Source organism: Pelobates fuscus, chromosome 5 (genome assembly GCF_036172605.1).
Source record: "Pelobates fuscus isolate aPelFus1 chromosome 5, aPelFus1.pri, whole genome shotgun sequence".
NCBI lineage: Eukaryota > Metazoa > Chordata > Amphibia > Anura > Pelobatidae > Pelobates > Pelobates fuscus.
In genome coordinates this window covers 282,997,062-283,005,737 of record NC_086321.1, presented here as the reverse complement: position 1 = coordinate 283,005,737, position 8,676 = coordinate 282,997,062, and positions in this window count along the sequence as shown.

Here is an 8,676-nt window from a genome sequence, read left to right as displayed (position 1 = left end):
GCGAAAGACCAGCGGTGTTCGGCAAGGATTCTATGGAACTAGAAACGGATACTATTTGGCACGAACACCGCTGAAGCCGCCGACCTCCTTTCTCGTGCAGTAGAAAGCTCACGAACGTCCCTGTATTCGGTACTTTTGACACAAAAAGCCATACCCCAGATAGCCATCCCGTGGAGTCTATTCGTATGGAGAACAGACTATGTGAACACTTTGACTCCACGGCGATTGAACTGTATGCATAGGATCTGAGCGCTATTCGGTAGTTTTGTGTGCTCGGATCCCAGCTATCTGAGGACACATTAAATGCCTGTATTATAGTATAATATTGTAAAGTTATGTATTTTTATGCATTTTGTCATTGTCACCTAAAATGGCGTTTAGGCTCTGTCCTGGGAGATAAGTGAATTACTTCACAATTGTCTCCCAGGCAGAACAGAGGGTCCTGGGTAATTAAAGAGGAATGGCTATGTGTATAACTCTGTGATTGGTTGTTACAATGTCCTTGTCACAGTCTCCCATTTGGTTCCCTAGGGGAGTGTCCACCAGGTGGGAGACCTGCATAAATACCGGGCAGGTAGCCCACATTAAAACAGACCACTGCTTGACCCACAACATGGAGCTCTGTCTCGTTTTGGGGGAGATTTACTGTATGCTGCTAGGGACTGATTGCCAGGAGTGTAAGCCGCTTGGATGCTTTTCCTGTTCGTCTGCTAGCAGCTATTCGTGAGGTTCCAGTTCGGGAGTTTGGAGCATTTCCTTGTATTCAGTTCGGGAATTTGGTGTTCTACAGTAGCTGTGCCTGTATCTCTGAAAGGGGAAGATCTACTAAACGGTGGTTTAACCCTTTTATGCCTGGGGGTGCCATTACAGATGGATTATATCGACAAAGGAGAAGTGCTCACTAACACAGATTTAGACAGATTTCTGAACAATATGTGAGAGAAATAGGCCTTTTGTGTACATGGAAAAACATGAGTTCAGCTCATGAAAAATGGGGGCAAAAACAAAAGTGTTGTGTTTATAATTTTGTTCAGTGTAGATTCATATTCAATATCCCTATACACTTCTCAACCACTGATCTCCAGTCTCTATTGAAAAATGCATTCTAAGTGATAGCGTGGATAGCAAACACAGTGTGGACTATTGCAGAAAGTGAAAAAGGGACACATCCCTAAAAGTGGCTCATACAAGGGTTACGTGTGCAAATCTGACAGCAGAAGCTGCTCTTTCCTATGTCCTCTTACATCATGCTTCCTCCTCTGTACATATATATATATGCATTGAAAGATCTGCTTTAATAAAACCAGAAAAAGCTTCACTTCACACATATAGACTTCAATCAGTATAAAATGTAAGATAAAACTCCATCACCTCAACATGAGGGTCAATAAACAGCTCTGCACAATCAGTGAAGCCGGCACGTCAAGCAGGTTACTAAAGCATGACACAAGGGTATGATTTTAACTTTAAATGTTAAACTAAATAAAAGCTTGACAGACTACTCACTGTGATTTATTATCACGTCCTATGCCAAGCTAAGCAGATTTATTGTATAGCTGGTGGGTGTTTAATTCAGCTCACGGTTCACCAGACGTTTCAGCTGAGATTGTGCGAAAATGTAATTTCCTGGTTAATCATGGCAGCATCACTATTGGGTTTGTTCCCCTCTCTCAGCTGACAGAAAATTAATATAATATTTAAGTAACTAATTAATAAGGTATTAAGGATAGTCCCTCCCAGTCTTTTTTCCTATGATGACAGTAAAACTTACCTGCCCTGGTTACTCGTGATGGTGCAGAGGTTTTCAGGGGTTTTCTCTCTTCTTGAAAGCACCCAGGTGCAGCCTATGCTGTTGGGAATCCCCAGGTTAAAGATATTAAACTGTCTGGAAGAAAGCGTGGTAAGGAGGTAGTTAGAACATTTTTGCTTTAAATACAATTATTAGGTTTAGTGGAGCTTGGGCAGCCTTTTTTCTACCCAGTGATCGTATTGATCTACCTATCCAGTGGCTTCCATTGTTGCTTTAAGTGCCCAGTCTCTATTTTTAGCTGTTTTATTAACAGATATAATCCAATAGATGGTAGCTAGGAGTCTTCCAGCTATGCCTGCACAATCAATAAATATGGTTCCATTTAGTTTTTTAAGCTTATATTAATGGACATTGTGACAAACTGCCATTTGCCACTGGGCATTGGAGAGGACTGATTGCCAGCCTCCTACAATGTGACTATGGCCCCTGGGATGTATTGCCCTTTAAGGAACTGATTTGGGAATAATGGATTTTTATAATGCTGTTTCTGGCCCTTTAATTACTTTGGAGCAGTGTTGCAACTTTAAATTGGCACTTCAGATGCAGCCAAAGTGCCGAAGTAGTCGAAGTGGCCGCCATTCGACAAACGAACACATGGCCATCTTTGTTCATTCGAACGAGGTCAGCTGTATGTGTAGCCAAATCCATGGAACTGAAATCAGCTACACATTTCAACGGAAACCGCTGACCCTTACCTTCTCCTGCACTGAGTTTTCAGCCACAGAGACTAAGTCCCATTCGAAGATTCGTCATTTTTTCAGTGTGAAATTGACCGACCAAACAGCCCAAATCTATGGAACTGTTTTGGGCAGGAAAATGTGCTTGCGGTTGGTCACAAAGGACTTCCGACTAACTTTTGAACTAATGGAAGGATTTGCATGATTTTTGAGTATGTTCATATTTCAAGTATGCTGATTAATAATATGTGGTTTTATGAAGAATGGGTGTCTTTATAAAGATTGGATGTGTGGTTTTAAAGTTACAGTGTATGTGTAAAAACTGTATATTTTCTGCCTGTGATAATTAGAGGCAGAGGGGATGATTTCTGCTGGGATGAATGGGAGTGGTTTACTTTATTGTATGTGTTGTAATGTTTTTATTGGTTGTTCTGAAAAACCCTGTGGGTGGTCCTATGTAAAGAAAACCTGCATAAAAGAAGGCCCTTTGGTGCCAAGTACACAGTTCTTCTTGACCCTCAACACGTAGTCTTGTCTTGTGATTGGAGGGGACTGCTATACTCACAATGGTCTGCATTCTCCCCTGAGCTTGAATCACTTGTCTCTTTTAATAGCTTGTTCCTGATACGCTCTCCTGGAGGAGAGGTCTTCCCCACACGGTCCTGGAGGACAGAAGCTGATCCAGGGTGGACAGAAGACGGCGTTAAGCTACGGCGGTTGTGGAGTCTGCAGTGGTTGTGGTGTCCGGTGCGGTGCTTGTGGTCCTCGGCGCAGGCTTGGAAGCGTCCATCAACGGAAGGTACTCGGTCGGAGTACCTTCCGTTACAGGCACCTTTAAGGGAAACCATAGGCATCAAAACAAATTTAGCTTAATGAAGCCATGTTGATGTATAGTCACCAATCTCCTAGTCACCCCGCCATTAAAAGAAAACTTCAGTGACAGGAAACCAAACTTGTTTTCTTGGCACTATAGCTTCCCCCTCTATCAAGTGGACACTGAGAGACCCAGGGACACTGAGATACTTGGGGACACTGGGAGGCATGGGGGGGCACTGAGACACTTGGGGACACTGGGAAACATGGGGGCACTTGTGGATACAGACATGGTGACATTGGGACTCATGTAGACACAGGGAGACATGGAGACACAGACATTTGGGGACACTGGGAGACATGGGGACACTAGGGACACAGATACATGGGGACACAGACACTTGGAGACATGGGGACACTGAGAGACATGGGGACACAGACACTGGGAGACTAGGGAACACTGGGAGCCAAGGGTACACTGAGAGCCATGGGGACACTGAGACACTAGGGATACTGGCTGGAAGACATGGGGACACTGTGTCCCTAGTGTCTCCGTGTCCCAATGTGTCTCCCTACGTCTCACAGCATCCCCATGTGTCTCAGGGTCCCCATGTCTCCCTGCTGCCTTTCCCCCCATCCTTCACATACCTGAGCTGTTGTTTGTCTCTGCAGGCTGGGAGCTGCTGTATGGACGCTCTGTGCTGTGTAGCTGCTCCCCCGTGGATCAGTGAATAGAGGGAGGCAGGGAGATGCTGTAATTTCCTATCCCTGCCTCTCTCCTTGCACAGTGACCCCTGCTGGGTGGTGCTGGTATTGCAGAGTAATCTCTGTTTATACTGAGAAAAATATTTGCATTTGTATTGCCAGTGTTACTGCAACATCGTCACGGACAGGCAGCCTCAAATACCAGCTGTGCCTTAAAATACCAGTCAGGTGGAAAACCTAAGAGTAGTGTGGAAAAAAAAAATTTATACATATATTTTTTTTAAATGGGCCTATTCCATGGGCCTGGACCTGGAGCTGCAGCTCCATCAGCCCCTATGTTAATCCAGCCCTGTGAGGACATCCAGCATCAGTATAGTGTCCCTTTAATGAATGAAGATTAATTAATAGGCATTATGTAATCCATAGATAAGAATTATATTATGACTGTAATTAGCAATAAAAATATTGTAAAATTTTCAATGCCACTATTTATTTGCCCTGTGATGTTGAACACTGTGATAAATTGTCGAACATTGGGTGATTTTCCGTGTGAGGTAGAGAAAGTGCTATTTTTTAATTTATTATTACAACTGTATTTTCAAATGTTGTGCCCAGGGCAACCACCCCTGTTCCTCTCCCCCCCTCCCCATGCTACGCCACGCCATATTTGTTGATGAAAATCTTTAAAATACGGATTCTTAGACATAACAAAACATATATAAGAAACATAACATATATATATAAAGCCTTTCCCACGCTATGTAAGTTATGACATTACATGGTAAAATTTCCCATGCTCTGCAATATTATTATTATTATTATTATTATTATTATTATTATTATTATTATTATTATTATTATTATAATGGTATTATTTATATAGCACCAACAAATTCCGCAGCGCTTTACAGTGGGTGGACGAACAAACATGTAGTTGTAACCAGACAAGTTGGACACACAGGAACAGAGGGGTTGAGGTCCCTGCTCAATGAGCTTACATGCTAGAGAGAGTGGGGGTAAAGTGACACAAAAGGTGGGACATACTTGTGTATTAGGGAGGATAGATAGGTGGGAGCAGCATTATGTAGAGATTTGAAAGCAAGAACCAGAATTTTAAATTGAGCCCTAAATCTTACAGGAAGCCAATGTAGGGTCTGACAGAAGGGTGAGGCGTAGGAGGTGCGGGCAGACAGGAAGATGAACCTCTCAGCGGCATTCATGATGGACTTTAACGGCGCAAGTTGGGAGCACGTAAGACCACTGAAAAATGGATTACAGTAGTCAAGGCGAGAAAGGACAGTGGAATGGGCCAGCACTGTAGTCGCATCTGGCGTTAAGTAGAGTCGGATGCGCTTAATGTTTTTGAGATGGAAGCGGAAGGATTTGGCGATAAACTGAACAAGAGGCGTGAAAGAGAGGTCGGAGTCAAAGAGAAAACGTAGGCAGCTAGGCTGCGTGGTGGAGCTCATGGTAGCACTGTTGACTTGGAGCGAGACAGACACAGGAGTATCAACCCTTGAGGGAGGAAAGACCAGAATTTCAGTTTTGGTCAAGTTGAGTTTAAGGAAGTGGGCAGCCATCCAGTTAGAAATAGCAGAGAGGCGGTCAGAGACACTAGTTAAGAGGGACAGGGAGAGATCAGGAGAGGACAGATAGATTTGTGTGTCATCCGTATAGAAATGTTATTGGAAGCCAAAGGAGCTAATGGGTTTGCCAAGGGAGGCAGTATAGATAGAGAACAGTAGGGGACCAAGGACTAAACCCTGGTGGACACCAACAGAGAGGAGTTCGGGAGAAGAAGCAGAGCTAGAGAAAGAAACATTGAAAGAGCACTGGGAGAGGTAGGCAGAGCACCAGGAGAGAACAATATCTTGTAGACCAATATTGCGGAGGATAAGAAGAAACTGTTGATGATCAACAGTGTCAAAAGCCGCAAAAAGGTCAAGGAGAATTAGGATAGAGTAGTGTCCGCCGAGATTTTGCAGTGAGTAGATCATTGGATACTTTGGTGTACGTGCAGTCTACACAGAGTGCTTAGTGCAGAAACCGGACTGAAGTGGGTCTTGCAGAGAGTTGGACTCAAGGAAGTCTGTCAATCTCGCATACACAACTCTTTCAAGGATCTTGAACGCAAAAGGCAGTAGCGAGACAGGACGGTAGTTGGACGGGGAGTTAGGGTCAAGGTTGGGCTTCTTTAGAATTGGGGTTACAGTTAAATGTTTGACGGGCAATGGAAATATGCCAGAGGAGAGAGGGAGATTGTGAATTTTAGTGAGAGGTACAGAAAGAGAAGAAAACAGAGTACGGATTAGATGCGAGGGAAATAGATCTAGGGAGCAGGTGGTGGGGCAGGAGGACTGTAGCAGAGCAGAAACCTCTTTCGCTGTAGCGGGTGTGAATGAACATAGAACAGCAGAGGGAGTGAGGTTAGCGGGAATATTGTAAGGCAAAGAAGAGAAATGAGAGATCACTTCCCTGATTGTAGAGATCTTGTCAGTGATATCTTGGGTTCGTGGTAAAGTATGGTTATGAGAGTATTGAAATTATTTACTTTTGCAGAGGAAAGAGCCAAGCTGTATGAGCAGAGCATAAATTTATAGTGGAGAAAGTCAGATGCACAGTGAGACTTTCTCCAACAGCGTTCAGCAGTTCTGGAGCATTTTTGGAGGTATCGAGTCAGCTTGGTGTGCCAAGGTTGTTGTTGGGGGTGCTTGCTGCGTTTAAACGTAGGTGGGGCCATGATGTCTAGTTTAGAGGAGAGGGTGGAATTGTAGAAGGAGGTTGCAGAGCTAGGACACGTAAGGTTTGAAATAGGTAAAAGGAGTGTTTGGAGATTAGTGGAGAAGTGCTCTAGGTCAAGACATTGGAGGTTTCTGTGAGATTGATGTTCAGACGGTGGTGTCAATTGGGTCTTGGGTATGCTGATGTCAAAAGTCAGCAGATGGTGGTCAGATAGAGGAAAAGGAATATTGGAGCGATTAGAGGCAGTACAGAGATTGGTGAAGGCTAGATCAAGAGTGTTTCCCACTGTATGGGTTGCTAAATTGGACCATTGCGTGAGGCCAAAGGAGGAGATTACAGAGAGCAGACGAGAGGCATCAGTGCAGTTGGGGTTGTTGATTGGGATATTGAAATCGCCAAGTATAAGGGAAGGAGTGCTAGATGAGAGGAAGTGGGGAAGCCAGGAAAAAAGTGCTCAATGAATAGCCTACGATGACAGGGGGGGGGGGGGGGGGGGTGTTTAAATGGGCGGACAGTGTGAACTTCAAAAGAAGAAAAGTATAGCGCAGGGGCAGTTATGATTGGTTGAAAGGTACATTGAGGGGAGAGAAGGATGCCTGCACCACTTCATTTACAGTTGAGTGTGAAAGAATTGTAGCCCACCAAAACATAATCGTATTAATCCAACCAATCAGAGCACTCTGACAGGGAAGACCAGCATCCATTATTTATTTAAAATTCCCCCTCCCAGTGGCCAATATCTGCCCACTTGCTAGTTTTAAACATTACGTATTTTTACCCCCACCTGCTGCACAGCAGGTGGGGGCATAGAAGGGGTTTAGATCTCCCTTATAGTAATATGGTGATTTTATTGTGCCCCTCATATGTTTTTTATTTATTTGTTTGTTTATTTATTTACGTATTACTTTTTTAATGTGGCGGCTGGCTAGCAAGCACTGGACGCCAAGGGTTTTTAACTATTTGCCTGCTGGCTTCTATTAGATGCATATAGTTCTGAATTTTATTAAAATGGTGCTTTGTGAATATTCCGAATACTATTTTTTATATACACAACTCTTGTTGTACTGATTTGAATCCGGACACAGAATGCATCTGGGCAATAACTGCAGATTTGCTCAGGATGACCAAATTCCTACCATATTTGGCTTTAGAGAATTATATGAATTGCTATTGCGGCTGGAATGCAGTCATTTTCACTGGATTTTGTCCATCTGTGTAAAATATGATGTTTACTGGATAACTCTGAGAATTTCCCTTACAATTTGTATGATTATATTTAATTATGCTTACATTTTTTTGAGAATGGCCTCTTCTACCTCTTTCTCTCACCATAGAATAGGTCATTTTTGAGACGTCAAATTGTTCAGGATTTAAGGAAAAAGTGCAAGCTGTGTTCAGGCAACGGGAAAAATACATCTGTTTGGACTGCTTTCTGTTCACTGCAGAAGAGGAACCTTCTACATCAGCCATAATTTCTAATATGATGTAAGTGAATTTTACAGGCAGTATGGAATTCAGGAAGTAATCAGTAAAAGCAATTCTTTCAATAGGGTAAAAAGGGCAAAAGAGGAATCTTCTACCTCCAGTCCTGATTGGAAACATTTAGCAATACATTTAAAAAAAAATGAGAAATAGGCCCTCAAGTATTTGCAGTGTGTAAACAGTGAAGCAGTACAATCTATAACTCTATAGTTGTCTAAAAGGGACACACTAAGTATTCCAGAAAACACAGCAGACAGAGCAGAATCTGATATAAACTTTGAGACTTTAAAGACATGAGACCTACTTTACTCATTCATCCAGCCATTAAAAAATCATTAAGCACACATAAAATACTTTCAAGAAAAGTTCTGAAGGGTACTTAGGTTCCATATATATATATCCATAGGTTCCATATATATATATATATATATATATATATATATATAT